The sequence below is a fragment of the Peromyscus leucopus genome, chromosome X (assembly GCF_004664715.2).
Source record: "Peromyscus leucopus breed LL Stock chromosome X, UCI_PerLeu_2.1, whole genome shotgun sequence".
Taxonomy (NCBI): domain Eukaryota; kingdom Metazoa; phylum Chordata; class Mammalia; order Rodentia; family Cricetidae; genus Peromyscus; species Peromyscus leucopus.
The window spans coordinates 50,401,814-50,422,323 of NC_051083.1; the positions used below are offsets into that span (position 1 = coordinate 50,401,814).

General features: G+C 34.6%; 1 pseudogene; it reads left to right on the forward strand.

Annotated features, from left to right (window-relative positions):
• The first annotated feature begins 1,149 nt into the window (after positions 1-1,149).
• On the forward strand, positions 1,150-1,485 carry LOC114704143 (annotated as a pseudogene).
• The last annotated feature ends 19,025 nt before the right edge of the window (positions 1,486-20,510 follow it).

The following is a 20,510-nucleotide window of genomic DNA, read 5'->3' on the forward strand; positions in this document are numbered from 1 at the left end:
TACAAATGCCTATAATGACACTTTAATAAGGAAGTATATGAAAACTATATTATTTGTTTACTTTCATTCTGCACAATATTATAGGTCATACATTTTAATAGTATGTTTCAAGGTAGTTATTCAACTTGAATAAGTTAAAAAAGATACTAAATTATGTCATAAAACAAAAATAAGAAAAGAACAAATATTATCTACTTTTATATACTTCAGAGACAATGTTTTTGTTGGTTAATAGGGAAAACAGATTTTTAGTTGTTATCAAGAACTATATGAAGCCTTTGACTTTACCCCTCTAGCAAGCTTGAATGTTATCCTGTCTCAGTTGCATGAGTGCTCCAAAAGACATAACACTCTTGGATAAGACACAAATAACTTTATTGTTCATAGTAATAGCAATAGCCAGAGTACTAACATTTTCTTACAATGTTTGCAGAGCAGCATGAAGATTTTTACTTGAGTTTATAACAAGTGGTCAGTCACATCATAGGATAGGAATCTAAGACTTAACCCTGTGTTGTGAATAATGGCAAATAAGCATGCCTAAATGACCCTTTTCTATCCCAAGTGTTTACAAACAAAATTCCTTGATAAGATGACCTTTTTTAAAAAGGTAAAATGATGTCTTACTTATAAGATATGCAGAAATGCAAGAGGCTCATGGAGTATTACCTAATATTAGCCACATGCTATATTTTAGTTGAATTAATTTGTATAGTTGATTTTCTCCTATTTAAACTTAAATTTTTGGTAATTAATTGATTTAATTGGAAAGAATACATTTTCAGAATAATTATTAATTAGCAAACTTTTTTAAAAGATTTATTTATTTATTATGTATACAATGTTCTGCCTGCATATATGCCTGTACACCAAGAGAGGGCATCAGATCCCATTATAAATGGTTGTGAGCTACCCTGTGGTTGCTGGGAATTGAACTCAGGACTTCTGAAAAGAGCAACCAAGGCTCTTAACCACTGAGCCATCTCTCCTGCCCCTAATTATCAAAATTTTAATAGCTAAGTAAAAGCAACATATGTAGAATAAAATAAACAATAGGCAATCAATTCAAATCCGCAGGGACAAACTGGTATTAAGTGTTGCATGTTCATATAATAAGTTACTGATAAAAATGCATCCATCAGGCGGCTGCCTCGGTAGGCAGCATGGCGTCCTCTCGCTTGCCTCCCACGGCGCTGACGCTGAAGCAGTTCATGAGAAGGCAACAAGTCCTCCTCCTCTACAGAAAGATTTTGCGAGCCATTAGGTAAGTTCCAAGCGAGGGTGACCGAAAGTACCTTCAGGACTGGGCCAGGGAAGAATTCAAAAGAAACAAAAGTGCCACGGAAGAGGATACAATCCGTATGATGATTACTCAAGGCAATATGCAGCTAAAGGAATTAGAAAGGACATTGGCTTTAGCAAAATCTTAACTGAAAGCTTTTCAGATCTCCATGCGTTTTGCACAGGCCCAAAGCTACCATCACAAAGCACCAGTAGCACATGGAAAGATGATCACACTAATCACGAATGCTCATCAAGGCGTTAACATTTCCACTGCGGTGGCTGCGATTACAAAGTGAACTGATGTGAAGATGGAAGCTTGGAGCCATGCATTGCTCAGGTGAAGGTAGACTCTCAGCAGCCACTTTGGAAAACAGATTATTAGTTCTTGAAAAGGTAACAAGATGGGGTTGTAACAAACAGGTCCATGGCCAAGAACCTGAGTTTGACTCCTGGGACCCACATGGTGGAAGGAGAAACCACAACAGAAAGTTGCCCTCTGACCTCTACACAGGCACTGTGGCACATAAACAAAAACCAAAAAAAAAAAAAAAAAAAAGGTGACACAGAGTTACTTCAAACTTCAGCAAGTCTTGGCTTTAACCAAGAGAACTGAAACTGAAGCCATGCCTATAGAAAGTGTATACAGAGTTTGTTTTTGTTTTTGTGATAGGTTTTCACTTTGTAGGCCAGGCTGGCTTCAAACCCGGAGATCCACCTGCCTCTGCCTCTTGAGTGCTTGGATTAAAGGTGTGTGCCACCATGACTACATGAGTTCAGCATTCTTCATGATAACCAGATACTGGATTCAGAATATCCATTAACTGGGACTTGGGTATATCAAATGTAGTGTGTTGTACAATAAAATATTATTTGCAAAATAAAGAATGTATCCATTAACTGTACACCTATTCCAAATGAATTTCTTCATCATCAGTCTTATCCAGCTGTGAATTCTGAAGGATACAATAATGACTAGCCTGACAAGACAAGTCTATTGGTATAATATTGACACAAACACCATGGAAGTAGCCAAATATTTTCTGATTGTACTCAAAGCCCAGCTTTCCAAGACGAAACCCATACTTGGCCCCATTATTAAGTCAAGAACCTATGGCCAGACAGATCATAGGAGAAAAACCTACTGCCATTATTCTAAATGGACATGGTATTAAAAAAGCTTCCAGGGCCTTGCCATTATATCCATAGATTAATGTACCTCTCAACCCTCATCTGAGAAGTCTCAACTTGCAATAGACAGTGATTAACAGAGACCCACAGCTGGCCAAGGCACTGAAAATAAGAGACTACAGAATGCTTAGCTCTAAATGAAATGATATACATCACATATCCTCTCCCAAAGCTCACAGATCATTGGGGAATGGGGCACAGAAATAGTATAAGAGCCAGATGGGGTGGATGGCTGCAAGGAAACTGTCTTCTGGACACATCAGGAAAGCTATACACATGAATTCATGATGGTTGTGATATCAAATACCAGAATGAAAAGAGTAGCTATGCACAAAATTCTACCCCTACCTCCAGCACCATTGGCAATTATTTGCTGCTGGTAGAAGGAGAGAGTCCATTTTATCTATGAATTCAGTTCACGGTTAAAGGACCACATTTCAGTTGTAAGATATATATATAAGAAAATTTGGGCAGCACAAATTGATCTTGAAGGGATCTTAACAAACAAAAATACAAAGTTTGGTGGGTTTGGAACTGGATGAGTATTGGAAGAGTTGGGGGAAGAGGGTAAAATGATCAAAATATATTATAAGAAATATCAAAGGAACTAATATAGTTTTTAAAAGAGACAAAATAAAAACTTAAACAGCATGAAATTATACTGGTCAATTGTGTTATTAGGATTGTTTTTCAAATTAACACATACTAGGAATATATGGGAAGAGAAACTTAATTGAGAAAATGCCGGCATTAAAAGAAATGTCATATATCACATATCCCCTCCCAAGGCTCACTGATCATTGTGGAACAGAGCACAGAAATAGAGTAAGATCCAGAAGCAAGTCTGTAGTGGCATTTGTGTTGATTAATGATTGCTGTGGGAAGGTCTAGCAAACTGTAGGTGGTGCCGCTGCTGGGAAAGTATTCCTGGGTTCTATAAGAAAACCTGCTGAACAAACCATGAGAAGCAAACCAGTCAGCAGCAGCTCTAGGGTCTCTACTTTCATTCCTACCTCCAGGTTCCTATTCTGAGTTCCTGCCCTTCAAGATGGCCTATGAACTATAGGCAGATGCTTTCTTTCCTCCTCAAGTTGATTTTGGTCATGGTGTTTTATTACGTCAACAGAAATATAAGTACAACCAAAAAAAATTCCATCTTTCTGAAGTTGTATATAAAAATAAGAAATTTTACGAAAATATATTTGATTGCCTCTGAAGGGATTCAATCAACCTTGTAAATGACAGATATATTAATATAATGAAAGTGGTTAAGTATGGAAAATTCTTCCTTAATACTACATTTTATATATATTAATGGTTTATAACACATAGGCATTCTTGATTATTCAAGTTTCATTTTGTTCAAAACAGACACATAATAATTATAAAAGGCAATAAGCTTTTCAGTGTTAGACTTCCGATGTAAGCATTTATTCTCTTCTGTAATTCAACATTTCAGCTTCAAATAATCTATAGAAAATGAATCAATGAAATACAATAAGGCATAAATCCTCATCAGTGTTCTAGTACAGCAGTCTTCTAGTAAAAAGGAGATTTTTGAAACACTAAATATAGAATTAGATTTAAGGTTTAAAGATTTACAATTGGGCATTCTAAGCACTAATAATCTCTTTACCAAAGACCTGTGCAGTGCTCATGATTACTTTAGGATTCAAAAGAACACGCCTTTATTTTGTACTTTTGAACCCACTAATGACTTTAACAGATGACATTTCTTGTTAAGGAAGACAAGAGTGTGCTTTTGGAGAAAGTAATCTTCAAATCAACTCAAACCAGAGATTCATACAAAACTGCTAAAAATCTTCTGGTTATGATATCACTTATCATAATGTGTTGAAGCTATGTTTCAAAACCAAATATAGTAATGTTAAAACTGCCTGCAAAATCATCCCAAACATATCAGCTCTGCCTCTAAAAATTCATGAGACTGTAAAGATAAAAACACTGAATATGCTATCATAACTTGGAGATTACTTATGATTAATTTCATATCTTGTTACCAATTTCTGAAGATGACACTAAGTATTGCACTAAATAATAAAACATCTTATAAACTTATCATGAATGTAAGCTTTTACATTTTAAAAATATAAATTCAAATTTCTCTTCAACATTGACATGAAAACAGGCACTGAATAGAGTTACATCAATCCTTCCCAAATGTCTCAAAAAATATGTGCACTGTTACAATAAAAACAGTTCACCAGCTGTTTGTGTAAAAATTATTTGATGAAAAACAAGCATGGCCATATGGCACTCTAGCTCTGCTGTGGGTGCATGAAGAATAATTTTGTAGGCTGTAGTACATAATGGTCATGCTAAGTAGGGTGTCAACTACTGCAAGCACATTACATTAATAGTTAATCTGTCCTTTTATCCTCTAAGTACCTACACTCCTTAACAGCTTGTAGTTTGGAAACAAGTTAACAACTCACTGATTAAGAATTAGAAATATGAAAATGACAAAATATTTGATGTAATATGTACATACAGAATAGTCTTGCTAATTAAAGATGTTGCTTAAATAATGCATTAAGTGAATGATATGAATGTTACTGAGGATGTGTCTCTCATTTCTAACAAAAGATTCTGAAAGTGCAAATTTGTCAAAGGTAATTTACCTCTAACACAGAAGAAAAATCTAATTATAAGAGGTACTTCATGTAAGAAACAATTCACTGTAACCATTTGCAGTCCAAGATAAAAATGTACATAACTCACATTTGTATCCTTTGCCATATTGATTGCTGTATCTTGCATATAAAACTGTATGTTAAATTTTTGGTGAATAGAAGCCTTTAGAAAGAATAAGCTACCAGTGGATATTTGTGTCACTTGTAATACAACAGGGAATGAAGAATAACTCTTACCCACTTTATTGGCTTCATGGTTGAGTATTTATTGGACTATGATATCCTAATATTTAACTTACTTTTTTTAATTCCTTCTGTATATCTAGAGGTAGAGTTCATTTAAAAACAAAATTGTATGAATTATCTCTCATTCATCAACTTTGCTTGTCTTAAAATATCTTTTAATTTTTGAGATTATAAGAATGCAATTATAACATGTTCCCCTTCCCCTTTCACACTATTCCATGTAACCTGTCCTGTTCTTCAAATCCATGTCCTCTTCTTTCATTAATTGTTCTTGCATATATATAATATGCTCTATCCATATGTTACTGGTATGTATGTTGTCAGGGCTGATCATTTGACACTGGATAGTTTATTGGTATGCGGTTCCCTTGGGAAGACAACATCTCCCATTCCCAAGTCACATGGATTTTTCTCTGTCTGCTTTGGCATATCCATTGGTGCTATCCTGTTTAGTTCATATTTGGGCAGTCACATTGGTGTGACTTTAAGGCAATGGGAAGAGTCAAAATAGAGAATGAGGATAGTCAGATTGAAATCCAGTCATTTACATTTATGTGTTTTGATCAACATAGTCACAAAAAGGTGTTAACTGACACATAACACTGTCATTTATAACCTCTAAATGTCAATTGAGTTTTATGATGGCATTAATAACTGAAAAAAAAGCACAGCAGAGATTTCCATGAGAAAAATATTTCAGACATGTTATCTTCTACTAAAATGCTTATTCCCTAGGGTTCATTTGATACATGAATACCTAGTTTATACTTATGATCTATGTGATATTTACTTCCATACAAATTCTGAGAAAAGATGTATTAATATTTTACTTGTTAGGTTTAGAAATACACACCATGATAATATGAGTAACTTCTATCTCTACAGAGGGCAAACATTTATATAAAAATCTATCAAAAGTACTTTTCAGATGTTGATATCATTTTAATGTTTACTAGTATGTAATTACTAAGTTGCTTAGGCTGTCCTTGAACTCACTCTTGATCCTAAGCAGGCACTGAATTTATGACCTCAGCCTTCTGAACAAGTTGCAATTACAGACAGAATTTTAATTTTCATATTCAAACCTATTATATATTTTGATCTGATTCAGTTTGTGAATTTATATTATAAAGATTGTGATCTCTCCCAAATGTTTTCTAATTTTATTTTAGTATTTCCTTTAAAATTTTAAAATGATATTGAATTTCCCAGTTAAAAACTGTAAGCAAGTGATCCACACACTGGATTTTGTCTGTATTTGTTATTGTGTTTTTATTCATACAATAAAAATTTTGTGATGATTATTATTCAGCTAATTTAGTTTGTTAATGGATGTGCTTATAAACATGATTCAATTGTAAAATACATAAAACACAGAAACATGAATAAATCTTAAAATCTCAACTTGATTAAATTTCAGAAACTGAACACACATATAGAATTACCATCCATATTAGAAATCAAATCCAAAATAAATTTTAAAAAGTAACAGTGGAGATTGATTGTTTGTCATGAAAGCATGGATAACTGAGTTTAAGCCATATTTTAAGAAGTTAGGTTGGGATGTGGCATATAATCCATAATTCCAGAGCCGAGAAGGGAAAGATGGGAAAATCCCTGAGATTTACTGACCTGCCAGGTTACCCTCCAAAGCAAGCTCTCATCAGTGAGAGAACCTGTTTCAAAATCTAAAGTAGAGAAACAACTGTAGAATGGCATCTGGCATTGAACTCTGGCCTCCACATACCATGCATTTCTACAAATACATAAACAAAAAAATAATAAAATAAAAACACAGCAGATAGTGTGCCATGAAAAGATGTTGTAGCCAGCTATTTTATTTTTTATTTTTATTTTTATTTATTTATTTATTTATTATTATTATTATTATTATTATTATTATTATTATTTTGTGTGTGTGTGTGTGTGTATTTAACCTAGGGCCACCTGTATTCTGTCACGGAACTCCTTGCTATCTACTTGTAGGCCTATATTATCTTTTCTTTTGTAAAACTTAAGAGCACTTCACAGTCTGTCTACTAATAATTACTATTCTATGTTCTTAAAGATCTAAAAATATTGTTAGTTTTTTAACTTCGTATAAATTGTAGACTATGCTGTGAGGTGCTTATTCATCGTGACTATTGTTTCTGCTTTTCTATTGGGTGCTCTTCACTTTTTTATTGTCTTGTAGTATTTTGGAATTTTGTGTTGAAGCTTTTTTTCCTATTTCATGACTTATTTAATACATCTTTCCTTTCATAGCTTGTTCTTTCACTCTATGAATAATATATTTATATAGCAAGGCTGTGTTAATCTTATATTTTACTTTACTAGCATTTTATTTTCCATCTTTAATTGTATGTACATATGTGTGTCTGTGTGTAGGTATGTCTGAGTTCTGGTGCCTACAGAGGCCAGAAGCATTTGATTCCTCTGGAGCTGGGGTTACACATGGTTGTGAGCTCCCTGACATAAGTGCTAGGAACTGAACTTGGGTCCTCTACAAGAGTAGAACATGTTCTTAATCACTGAGTCATCTCCCCCACACACTTTATCTGATTTTATCATTTTATGTATTGTTTATTTTACCCTAGTTGATAACCAGGATACTATTCCAGGCTCTGAAATTGTTCTATTTAATTATGCTTGTTTCACCTTTTGCAGTGTGATATAAATTCATCTGTAATTCATTATTTCAGACATCAAGTGTAATGTTTCCCCATTAAAAATCCACATGATAAAGACTGTTTAAGAGAAGACAGCTGATTCCCTAATGCATTGTAGAAGTTCTAAATTAGGTAACTGTATGTACGTGGTTTTGTGGTAGTCCCTCTACTCTCATCCTTGGTATCACTTTGCATAGTTTCAGTTGCCCACTGTTCATGTTATAACACAAAGTTGTTAAGTGGAATAGTAAAGATAATAATCTGCTGATACATTTTAGGTTGAACATCACTGTGAATAGTTTATTAAATCTCAATCTGCCCAGCTCTGTCTTGCTCACTTAGGAGAATAATGTCATGACATATAAACACTTTTGTTCAAGTAACATTTATATGACCTTAAAACAATCTCAAAGTCCAAGAGTAGTGATGCTAGCAATTAGCCTAATTAATTCTTTAAGTGAAAATGTGAATAGTTTTTGACATAAGGAAAGAATTATATTGGCTAATGAACATTTTAAACGTCTACAGTAAGAACACAATTTTAACTGAAATTGTAAGGAAGAAAATTAATTCATACTGATTTTGGTATCATACCTAAAACTGCAAAAGTTATAGCCAAATTATGTGTTGAGTACTGGGCTAAGATGGGAAACTATTTAATGTATGGATTTAAGTATGTATGAAAACCATAGTTCATTACTACCTGTATTTTCTGAATCTACAAGGAATCTTAGACTGTTTCTAAGAGTGAACTACTATTTTCCGAATTCTTTACTCTTTTTTAAGCACCTATTTATTCTTTTGGAAATATTATCTTATTAAGATTTTGTACATTTTGATACATTAATGGAAGCAGCTAAGTTTTACTCTTCTTTAAAACTGTCTTGCCCATTCATATTTCTTTATACAGATTAGAGTCAGCTTATCAATTTCTATTGTAAATACTGAAGATGTTTCTATCTAGAGTGGAGTGCACTGAATTTGATGCTCAATTGAAGAAAACACCTTTACAACATTAAGCTCTCTCAGTCAGTGAATAATTATTGCTTTATGCTCAGAAATATTTTGTAGAGACATATTGAACATGTCTGTTAAACTTATTTTGGATTTTAAAACATTTTGCTTATTGATTTTTTAAATGTTATTGATCATATCTTTATTTAGTTAAATGTGCATGTAGGGCCAGGGATATTACTAAACAGGAGTGTGCTTGCCAAGAATGTATGAAGCCCCGTGTTTCATTTCCTAGGTCCACAAAAAAATAAATATGTGAAGAAATAAATAGGGATATAGGAATTGGATTGTCTTTATTGAATCAGAATTCCATTCCTGCTCTAAATTAAAATCTTTTAATATCAAGCAGCAAATTATATAAAATACATCTCAGGTGTTGATATATTACTTTTCTCCCTTTCTTCAATTTCATTTTATGAACCTTAAAGGGTTGATGATTTTAATATTAAAAATGATGTAATTCTGAAAGAAATGTGTTATTTTAATTTATTTTATGTATTTAAAAATATTTACTCAATTTACTTAAACCCACTTATTTATAATGTATTGTATTTGCCTTGGTATATTTGTTTTTTATCTTTTCTGGATTTTCTGACATTTGAATTAGGATTGCTGCATCTGTATTTACAAAAGCAATATATTGTGATGTGATATCTCCATAAAGTTCCTGGTAGGTTTCAGAGTTGTGGTTATGTCATTCTTATAAAACATGCTGCAGGAAGCACGGTGACACACATCTGTAATCTCAGCATTTGGAAGTTGAGATAGGAGGATTGCTGCAAGCCTTAGTCCTTCTTGGGATACATAGTGAGTTAGAGGTGAGTCAGGGCTATATAACAAGATTTCCAGAGACAATCCCTCAAATAGCATAGCATAGCATAGCATAGGAGAAAATAGAAAAAGTTGGGATATGTCCTCCTTTTCTATCTTTGTGTGTATGTGTGTGTGTGTGTGTGTGTGTGTGTGTGTGTGTGTGTGTGCGCGCGCGCCTGCAGTGCTTCGATGTAATGTTGATTTACTTTCTTCCATGTCACTGAAGGTATTTGACTCTGATATGTTTTTTAATTATGCATTTAATTCTACTGTGAATTGTGACTATATACTTTCAAAACTTTGAGATCAAATTAAGGTTATGTTATGTTCTAAGACACAGTCAGATATTTTAAAAGTTGCACAGTGATTTGGAGAAATATATATTTGTTGAATTTTTTGAAATAAGTCTTTGTTCTTTGGACAGGAATCTCATACAATGGCTGCTTGCTTGCTCTATGATCCCTGGACTATGGATCGATGTGGAGAAACAAAATGAGATCTAACTCTGTTAAAATAATAAAAGAAAATATTCATTACTTGCCAATAATATTATACACATATGAAAGAAAAATTATCAAAGAATATCAAAACTTAAAATGCATGTATTAGGATCAAAATAATAATAAAAGCGAAATTAAAACCAGACCTAGTAACATAGACCTGTAAATCCCAGACTCTTTGGAGGCTGGGATAGGAGGATGAGTTCAAGTCACCCTGGGCTACAGTGGAAATTTAAGGCTTGCTTGTACAATTTAATGAGACCTGCCTCGAAATTTAAATAAATAAATGAATGAATAAAATGGGAGGGGCATCATCCAGCAACCAATGGGAGCAGATGTAGAGACCCACAGCCAAATACTAGGTGAAGCCAGGGTAACCCTGCAAAAGAGGGGGAGGAAGGATTGTAGAAGCCAGAGGGGTCAAGGGAACCTTGAGAACACTGGCCACAAAATCAATTCAGCAGGGCTCAGGAGGGCTCACGGAGACTGAAATAACAAACATTGATCCTGTATGTGTCTGAAGTAGGTCCTTTGCATATACATTATAGTTGTGTAGCTTGGTGTTCTTGTGGGACTAATAACAATGGTAGTTAATGGTGTCTCTGACCCTTTTGCCTAATCTTAGATCCTTTTTCCTCCTACTGGGTTGCTATGTCTAGCTGTGATATGAGGGTTTGTACCCAGTCTTATTATGTCTTATTAGGTCATGTTCAATGGATATCCCTGGGAAGCCTGCTCTTTTTCCTTTTCTGTTTTTATTTTCTTTCTTTTACAAGGAAAACAGAGGAAGAGTTGATCTGGAGAAGAGGGGGGAGGGACTGGGAGGAGTGAAGGGAGAGGAAACTGCAGTCTGGATATAATGTATGACAAAAGAAGAAAAGTTAAAAAAAGTGGAGGGATAGTAATAAAGCTCAGTGATTAACTGCCTACTATTCATGAGACTCTAAATTCAGTCACCAACAATGTAAAAAACAGGTTAAGATAATAAAACACATAAAACTATTGAAAAAAGTAATTGTATTATCAAAATTAACATAGATAAAATGAAAAACTTTCCTTAAAAACACTGAAATTTAAGTAATCATTTGCTACAACATTGAAAATAAGTGTGAACTTAAAATATTCAACTCAATTTTCACCTGAGATCTGAAGGCCTGTTTATAAATAGAATCATATCAGATTTTGCATAAGAAAACTTTATATTTTAAATATTGTAATTGTTAACTTCTGAGCTATTGAACATTTATGTGCATTAGTTCAAAGATATTTTAGAAGTTTCCTAACGAAAGCACAATTTTGAAGTAAAAAAGGTGATTAAGTTAAGAATATCTTGAGAAAGAGAAATATGAAACTTTAAAGTGTAATATCCATTTCTAATTGAACTTGACTTATAAATCATAGCTATCACCTCTATCTTTCAAAAATAATAGACAGAATATTATTATGTGTGGGTAGATATGTTAACAAAGACTGCAATAAAGTTGTCAATTAAAAATATCTCATGTTTGTAGATGAGAGGATTATTGGAAGGTAGGAAGTTGTATGGTTTGAATAGAAGACAAATTCAAAAGTGCTAAATATGAAGCTAACACCAGAAATAAGCATATTTTCTCTGTGAAGTTGTGAAGAAAAGCAATGGAGCATCAACAAGTATGACAGCCAAAATAGTTTTTGGTCCATCACCAAGTTAATTATCTTAAGGATCTTTATTGAGAACATCTGGGAGATTCATGTCCCTAGTTTTCCAAATCGTAAACTAAACAGCTGAATGTAGTGAATTCTATACAGAGAATGATGCCCAAGAAATTCTTCTGAATAAAAGTCCCTTATAATGCATAGTTGGTAATATTCATCATTGTCACTTGATAAGGAAATCATGCTGAAGTTGAGACAATCTTCAAGATATTTCAAAGAAGAATACATTAGGTTCTGTCTGTCTGTCCATCCATCCATCAGTCCCTCCTTCCATTGATCCATCCATCCATCCATCCATCCATCCATCCATCTATCCATCCATCCATCCATGTATCTATCTATCTATCTGTCTATCTAGCTAGATACAGATGTATTATTTTTAGAGCAAAAACCTTTGGTTTGACAATTAGTCTTGGGCTTTCATGTTTTCTGCACTACATTCCCACAGTGGCTAGTAGATGTGTCAGGTTACATCCTGTTTACATTTGCTGAAGTAGAGGTCAGTCTTACATATGAGAAAGTATCCTCAAGCCATTGTAGTATTCAATGACAAATAATATTGTACATCATTTGATAATATTGATAGATAAACATGTGAAAAGATCTCTGAAGAAACACAAAGGGTAAAGGGGATATACAGAAAATAAGAAAGAATGTAATAATTACTGTCTAAGGAGAAGACAATCCTGAGTACTCAGATACTATTATTACATGTTGATATGAATATATTAAATAATCGCATTGTTCTCCCCTCCCCAAGTATGCACAATGAAAGCACAAAATCTCTGAATAACAACAAAAAAATCAAGGAACATTTAAAAGATGTTGAACAGATTCAAGCACCAGGATAGGAGGAAGAACTAATAGTTGAATGCATCTCTATGCCAAAGAATGAACCAAAATCTCAGATTTAAAGGTTCTATTCATTGTCTAGGCAAACTGTATAAACTAAGACCACACATAATGTATGTAATCAGTCTTGAATGTATGATTGATAATAATAACTGATTATTATTGGTTAATATTGATAACTGGGCAATGTTATAAATTCCACTACTTTGAATGTTAAATTAAATTTTTAAAAAGTAAAAATGATGAGTTGAAAGTAGGTAACATTCTCAATAAAATATTTCTCACATGCTGAAAAAACCACTATTTCTATAGGACCCATCTACAACACTCCTGTGCATATATCATAAGAGATATTTGAACACCTTTATTTATTTCCATTATTCACAACAGAAAAGAAATGAAACCAGCCTAGGCATCCATGCACAGATGAATGGTAATTAAAATGTGGTATTTTGAAATGGACTTTTTTTTATGCAGCAAAATGGATGGATACAGAAAGTATTATATTAAGGAAAGTAACCCAGACTCAAAGATAAAAAATTGCATATTTTCTCTCATGTAGATCATGTCTTTATGTAAGGCAGGATTACTTTAAGTATAGGCTGTGAAACCAGGAAGGAGACCCCATGAGGGCAGGGATCTACGCAGAAGAGGAGGCAGAAAAAGTCCAAGAGTTGGAGGTCGTGGATGATTCCAAAGAAGCAGCATCTTCCACATACAATAGAACTGATAGTCATGAGTTCACAGGGACTGTGACAGCTCACAGAAGACCTGCACAGGTTTCAACATGACAAAATGCCAGAACTGGGAAGGGAAGGTAGATACGAAGTCCCATGCCTCACCAAATTCTGGGAAATTAGTTTCCTCTAAAGGAATGTCAACCACACTCCAGGGTAGGTCCCATGCCCAATAGTTGGCCAACTTATCTCTCTCTCTCCCCCCTTTCTTCCTTTCTTTCTTCAGTCTTTTTCTCTTTTTTTCTTTCTTTTCTGGTTCCTCTTCTCTTAGTTTATTCTTGGTTTTTGTGTGAGAGAGATAAAAACATGAAGTTGTGTGGGAAAGGAGATGGAGAGGATCTGGGAGGAGTTAGGGAGTGGAAAGAATATAATCAAAGTATATTGTATGAAAAAATTAATAAAAATTTAAGAAATGACATGCAATAGGACACATGTGCCATGAAAGAGAAAGGAAGCTATGGGAAAATACAGAAGGGTAAAAGGGGAGGAGGGGGAAAAGATGGGATAAGAGAATGAATATATACAAATTTTGTTTGAAATTTTCATAATGAAATCTAATACTGCATATGATAATTTTTGATGTTGATTTTTTAAATCATCTGTTCAAAAAATACATCAATTTCTTTAGATTTATTAAAAAATAACATTAAACAGGAATTCTATCTACACTTATTCATATATCACAAATATCAAATTAATATATTTTCAGATATTTAATAACAAATAAATCAAACTCTTGTGAATATATTGTATTGAGTTATAAATCAGCAAAAAAGAACATTATTCTAAGTTATACTTCAGTGCTAAAGATTTTTATATTGCATGTTGCAATATATTTAACTTTTTAAAATAGCTTCTGAGCAATTATTTCATGGGTGTAAGAATTCTTCTATACTACTAGAACATTTAAATTTATAAAAGGATGTTGACACATAGGTATACAAAAAATACTCAGTCTCAGTAAAGCGCACGTATGTATTTTTTAAAATAACATTTAAGCTTAGCATAATAGTTCATTCCTGTAATCTCAGCAATAAGAAGAGAGAGGAAGAAGGATCATGAGTTAGAGGCTATTTGATCTACAGAGCAAGACTTTGTCTTCAACAATAAAAAGAAAAGTAATTTAGTAGCATTTCGGATAATCATATTAGCAAATGTTAAAGTCCTAAACACAGTTTTGGCAATGTGCACTTTTTGCTTCTTGTAGAGGTATTCATAAGCATAACCTTTCTGAAAATGCACGTTCAACAAATATTGAATGGCCTTCCTAGAAATGTAGTCAAAGACATCTACAAAATGACCATTATGTTATTATATCACATACAACAGAAAAACAGTTAAGTAAAATTCTTCAGGTTACTAGAGAGAAATGTTTAGGTACATTAGGCCCGAAGCCCATTTTTGTTAAATAAAGTAAATAAATAAAATAGAGGTTGCTTAGCCAAGATTAAGTTGCTTACATTGAATTGAGAATTACCACACCAGAGATTTCATAGTGATAAGCAGAAATCTGGAGATTAAAAAAGTAGTTGAGCCGGGCGGTGGTGGCGCACGCCTTTAATCCCAGCACTCGGGAGGCAGAGCCAGGCGGATCTCTGTGAGTTCGAGGCCAGCCTGGGCTACCAAGTGAGTCCCAGGAAAGGCGCAAAGCTACACAGAGAAACCCTGTCTCGAAAAACAAAAAAAAAAAAAAAAAAAGTAGTTGATATGATCATGTTTCATTCCATCATAGCAGATACAGATGCCATTATTCTTTAGTAAAGAAGCATTTTTGTGTTGAATTCATTAAATGAATTATTTACATTCATTTGACATATTGATAGATAAAATAAAAAAATCATTTCACATTTATGGTCCTAAGAACCTTTAGAAATACAAAACTGTCACTTGTATTAGTTAGGCCTTTATTAAAGTAAAATCTTACATTTTGAAGTTAGAATATGTAAGAAGATTACGAAAAAATTAAGATCATTGGTTAAAGTATTCTGACATACTATGCAGTTGGATGGTGTACAGAAAAGGAGACATAAGCACTCAAGTATGACTTTTAAAATTTTGTCAAATATATTTTCTATATTTTTATCTGACTGACAGAAACATATCTTAGCTTTTATAACTAAGCATAAGAAAATTCAGCCATTTGCCTAAATATTTTTGGAATTAGATGGGATATTGCATTTCTTTCTTTCCTTTTTATCTGTTTTGTTTCTTTAACTTTCATGTGCATCTCATGATCCCTCTTGGAACTAGAAATATATGAACATGTAACAGAGTGAGAAAACATAATAACACTAGAAGATAACTAAAGAACATTTTATAATTGTCATCTGCAGTTCTCAGTGCTTCACACCCTTTAGTAACTCACTTAATACTGAAAACTACAAAGGAAATATTACGATCATTCCCATTTTACAGATGAGAAAGCAACAACAAGTCACTGGCAGATCCGGTATTTGAATTAAAGGAAGCTGGTACCAATGGCGGTGCTGGCTGTAGCAGATGTTTGTCATTTAACCACTTCTTTCAAAACCCAATTATTGATTACATACAAAATATTTTATAATCTATTTGACGTCTCTCTAGTGAAAATATTCTAGTAGACAGAACCAGAATATGTTTGTCTTGTAGACATGGACAGAACTCAGATTTTACATTGCTTTTCTTGACCCTTCTCTCTGTGATGTGTGGAAGAAAGCATGGAGAAGAAGTAATACTGATGGTTTGCCTCATTGCTCTTATTGCTTAGAACACTTCTCATAGGTGATAGCTACTATATACTATAATTCCTTATTTGGTTAATTTTACATTCACAGTATGACTGCCAGAGCACATATATACAGTTATAGGCAAATTTAGCAATATGATATGTATAGTTCATACATATCTTAAATTTTTAAATTGACAATCTCAGTGAAAGAAAAATTATTACTGTTCATTTGTTGCTCACAAATACATGAGTTTTGATACCAATAACATCCAAACCATAAACAAAATGTGTTTTATTTTCCATAGTAAATACAATAATAAATTACCATTTAGTTATATTTTTACTAATTGTTTAACATAGTGATAATTTTAGGAATAAATGCTTGGTACTTTCCCTCAACATAAATACAGTGAGAGGCAGATACATTTTAAATTGGCTTGCAGAAGTAAAACAATACTTCCAGAAACAGTTATGACATATCACTAATTTATAAAGCCAGTATACCTGACATAATTCAAAATTAAGTAAGATAAAATAAAATGTCTGAGAAACAATTTTTTCTTTGATTTGAAGTTGAGCTGTTGGAAAGGAGTGTCAGATGCTTGAGCAGAGGCTATAGCCAGGGGTGATGTTGAGACTGGCAGTGGCAGATAGCAAAGTTGGGGCAGGCAGTAGCTGCTACTAGCTACTAACACTGTGGCTGGGAGTGATGTCTGGGTCCCTAAGAGGACTAAGACTGACAATGGCTGGCTATCATAACAGAGCCAGTGGCAGTACATAGAATTCCATCAGCCTAGGCCAGCCACCCCACATCAGGGATCTGATGAAAGTGTCGTGTGCAGGAAGCCTTGCAGGGATTTCTGCCTACCGGCTCTATTGAGGCAATGACATACAACTGACTGGCACCAGTGGAATTAAAAGACATCTTGTGGGCTTGCAATATAAACTACACTAGTGTTTAGTGTTGTATAATACCACTGGACTTTCTATGGATGTAGCAGGGCCATAGGTAAGTTCTTAGAAAATATAACCTCCTTAACTATGATAGAGGATGTTAAACTCTTGGTCAACATATAATAGGTCATGCAGGCCCCTATAGCAAGAGGGTAAATGGGGGTGAGGTTCTGACAGTGCTGATAGTAGAGTATGTTCTCTACTATCAAGGCTTAGAGAGGGCAAGAACAGCGTCTCACTAAGGACAAAACACCTTAGATAAAGGGCTTAGAAATTCATTGGTAGTAGCGCCAAACTGGATTTTGCTGCTCTTACATTAGAATTTGGTTATGTTTGTTGCATTCTTGCAGTACAAGAAAGGGTCCTCTGACTCTCTGCTGTAAAGACAGTGTACTGGGAGTCAAACAAACACAAAATATACAAATAAACTTATACAGACTGAGCAGGTTGTATTTATGTATTTATAAATATATATGCATGTAACAACAATTAAAAACAAAAGAGGCCATGGATTTTATTTATTTATTTATTTATTTATTTATTTATTTATTTATTTATTTATTTATTTATTTTGTTTTTTCGAGACAGGGATTCTCTGTGTAGCTATGTGCCTTTCCTGGAAATTGCTCTGTAGACTAGGCTGGCCTTGAACTCACAGAGATCCACCTGCCTCTGCCTCCTGAGTGCTGGGGTTAAAGGCGTGTGCCACCACCGCCCGTCAAGGCCATGGATTTTAACAGAGCAAGGAGAAGCATATGGCAGGGTTTGGATGGAGGAATGATGTTATCATAATTTAAAAAAAGAAAATTGTTTGAAAAAATGTAAACTTTCAAAGAAAAAATGACTCAATGAGTAAGACACTTCCACCATGTCTGATATATTCTCATAACCAACAATGGATTCATGGCAGTTGTCCTTTGACCTCCAGAGTTAAACTATGGCATAGCACAGACCAGACTTGCATATGCAAATTAAACAAAGGAATTAAAAACTTTTTTGAAGTAAGTCTGATGGGGGCATGCTGGCAAGGGTTGCTGGGATTTTGAAGCAGAGCCTCTAAGCCAGCTTACCTTGGAGAGTTCAGAGACAAGATCGGAAGTCCCATTGAACCTCACCTGTCTATGTGGGTCTACAGGGGACCCACATAGACAACTCTTTTTCTAATGTCAAGAATAGCTTGCCACTGGTAGGAGGGAGAGGTGAAGGACTGTAACTGTAAAACAGCAGCAGCATGGGGCCGTGAGAAGGCTCAGTCAGTAAAGCACTTGCTACCTAAACTGGTGGTTGCACTTCGATCTCTGGGATCCACGTGTAGGAAATAAAGAACAAACTTAACTCACTCTTGAAAGTGGTCCTCTTACCTTAACATGCACGTCATGGCAAGTGTGTGTGTGTGTGTGTGTGTGTGTGTGTGTGTGTGTATTCACATGTGCACATACACACAATAAATACATGTAAAATAGAAACTACAAACAGAAGAGTTGTGAATTGTCTCTGAAAATCAGTAAGAAGCTTCAGGCCTAATGTGTTAGACTAGGACATTGGCTGAGGGAAAAGGCTAGTTGTTGACATTGCAGAGCTCCTGGGAGGCCATAGAACTGCCACATCTGTAGCTATAAATTTTTCAAGTCATCCTGGTGTCCCCATTCCCACCTCCACGGTCCCTACGCAGCCACTCAGAACCAAGTAAACACACAGAGGCTTAATATTATTTACAAACTTAATGGTCTATGGCAGGCCTCTTCCTAGCTAGCTCCTTAAATTAACCCATAGCTATTAATCTATGTATCGCCATGTGTTCTGTGGCTTTACCTGCATCCCATTCTATGTTGCTCTTTTGGGGGCTGGCCTTCGTCTCTTCAGACTCTGCCTTTCTCTTTCCTGTCTCTCTCCTTGGATTTCCCACCTGCCTCTAAGCTGCCTTGCCATAGGCCAAAGGAGCTTATTTATTAATCAATGTAAATAACATATATTCACAGCATACAGAAAGAAACACATCCCCCAACACACATCTCCTCTTTTCACTACTAGGTAGAACGGTTTTACTTGTCTTTGACAGCCAGAAACCAGCTAGCAGATTTGGACGGACACACACACACACACACACACACACACACACACACACACACTGGATGCTTAAAATGTGTCCTTTGGGCCTCACTGTTTCCTCCAAAATAGACAAGTGAATTGTCACTGAGTGAATATACCAGAATGGACAATGGCATTGCCTGTCCACTGTCAGAAACATGGCAACTAATCATTTCTTATCCAAGGGACATAAATAGAGGGTCAGCCTTCAGGGGTTATGTGTAGTGGCAGCCTGTGCACTGGTTTTGGTGCCTAGAGCTTGGGTTTCTCCAAGACTGTGGCCCAAATCTGCAGACGGGTGAGGTAACCTGGAGTGATTTCAGTACTTCATCATCCTACGTCCCTGCAACTATACTTCAGGGCACTGTCTCTGCATACTGCTCACCAATACACAGAACAAAAAACACTACTTTTCTTAGAAAATAAATACAAATCCTCCATCATGTCTCCAGACACAGACACAGACACAGATTATGCTCACTACATCAAGAATGTCAGGGTTCTAAGGATCAAACTCAGATCCTCATGCTTGCAAAACAAGCACTTTACCAGCTGAGCTAGCTCCAAGCCTCTAAACAAGTTCTTTATATATACTAGAAATTGTAATTTGTATTTATGACTGAAAAATTATGCTATGCTGGGTCAAAGTGTATGTTTAATGAGACATCATGTTTTAGAACCAGGCTAACTCTGTTAAAGTGTCCAATGGTAAGAGAGAGAAAATATTCTTTGTTTGTATGACAATGGGACAATGCATTCTGTACTTCTTTTGTAAATAACTCTTTCCTGTCTTCTTAATATCTGCTGAAAAGCAAATCCAGACCAAGTAGCAGATTAGCACAGATGTCTCAAGCACAGGTTTGGAAAGTCAGATAGTCATGGGCTTAAGTCCTAGGTTAGTTAGAGATTTGCTTTTTTATTTTCAGAAAGGAAATACATATACATAGTAAAAAGAATCCAAGAAGTGTTCGCCAAACTCAAGTAAACAAATAACTTCTCTGTCAAAATTATCAATGACAATGTAACATTGGAAAAGGCAAAGGTTAGACTTTTGAAATGAAATTATGGACTTCTAGAAGAATCAGTGGTAACAGGTTCTTATATCTGGA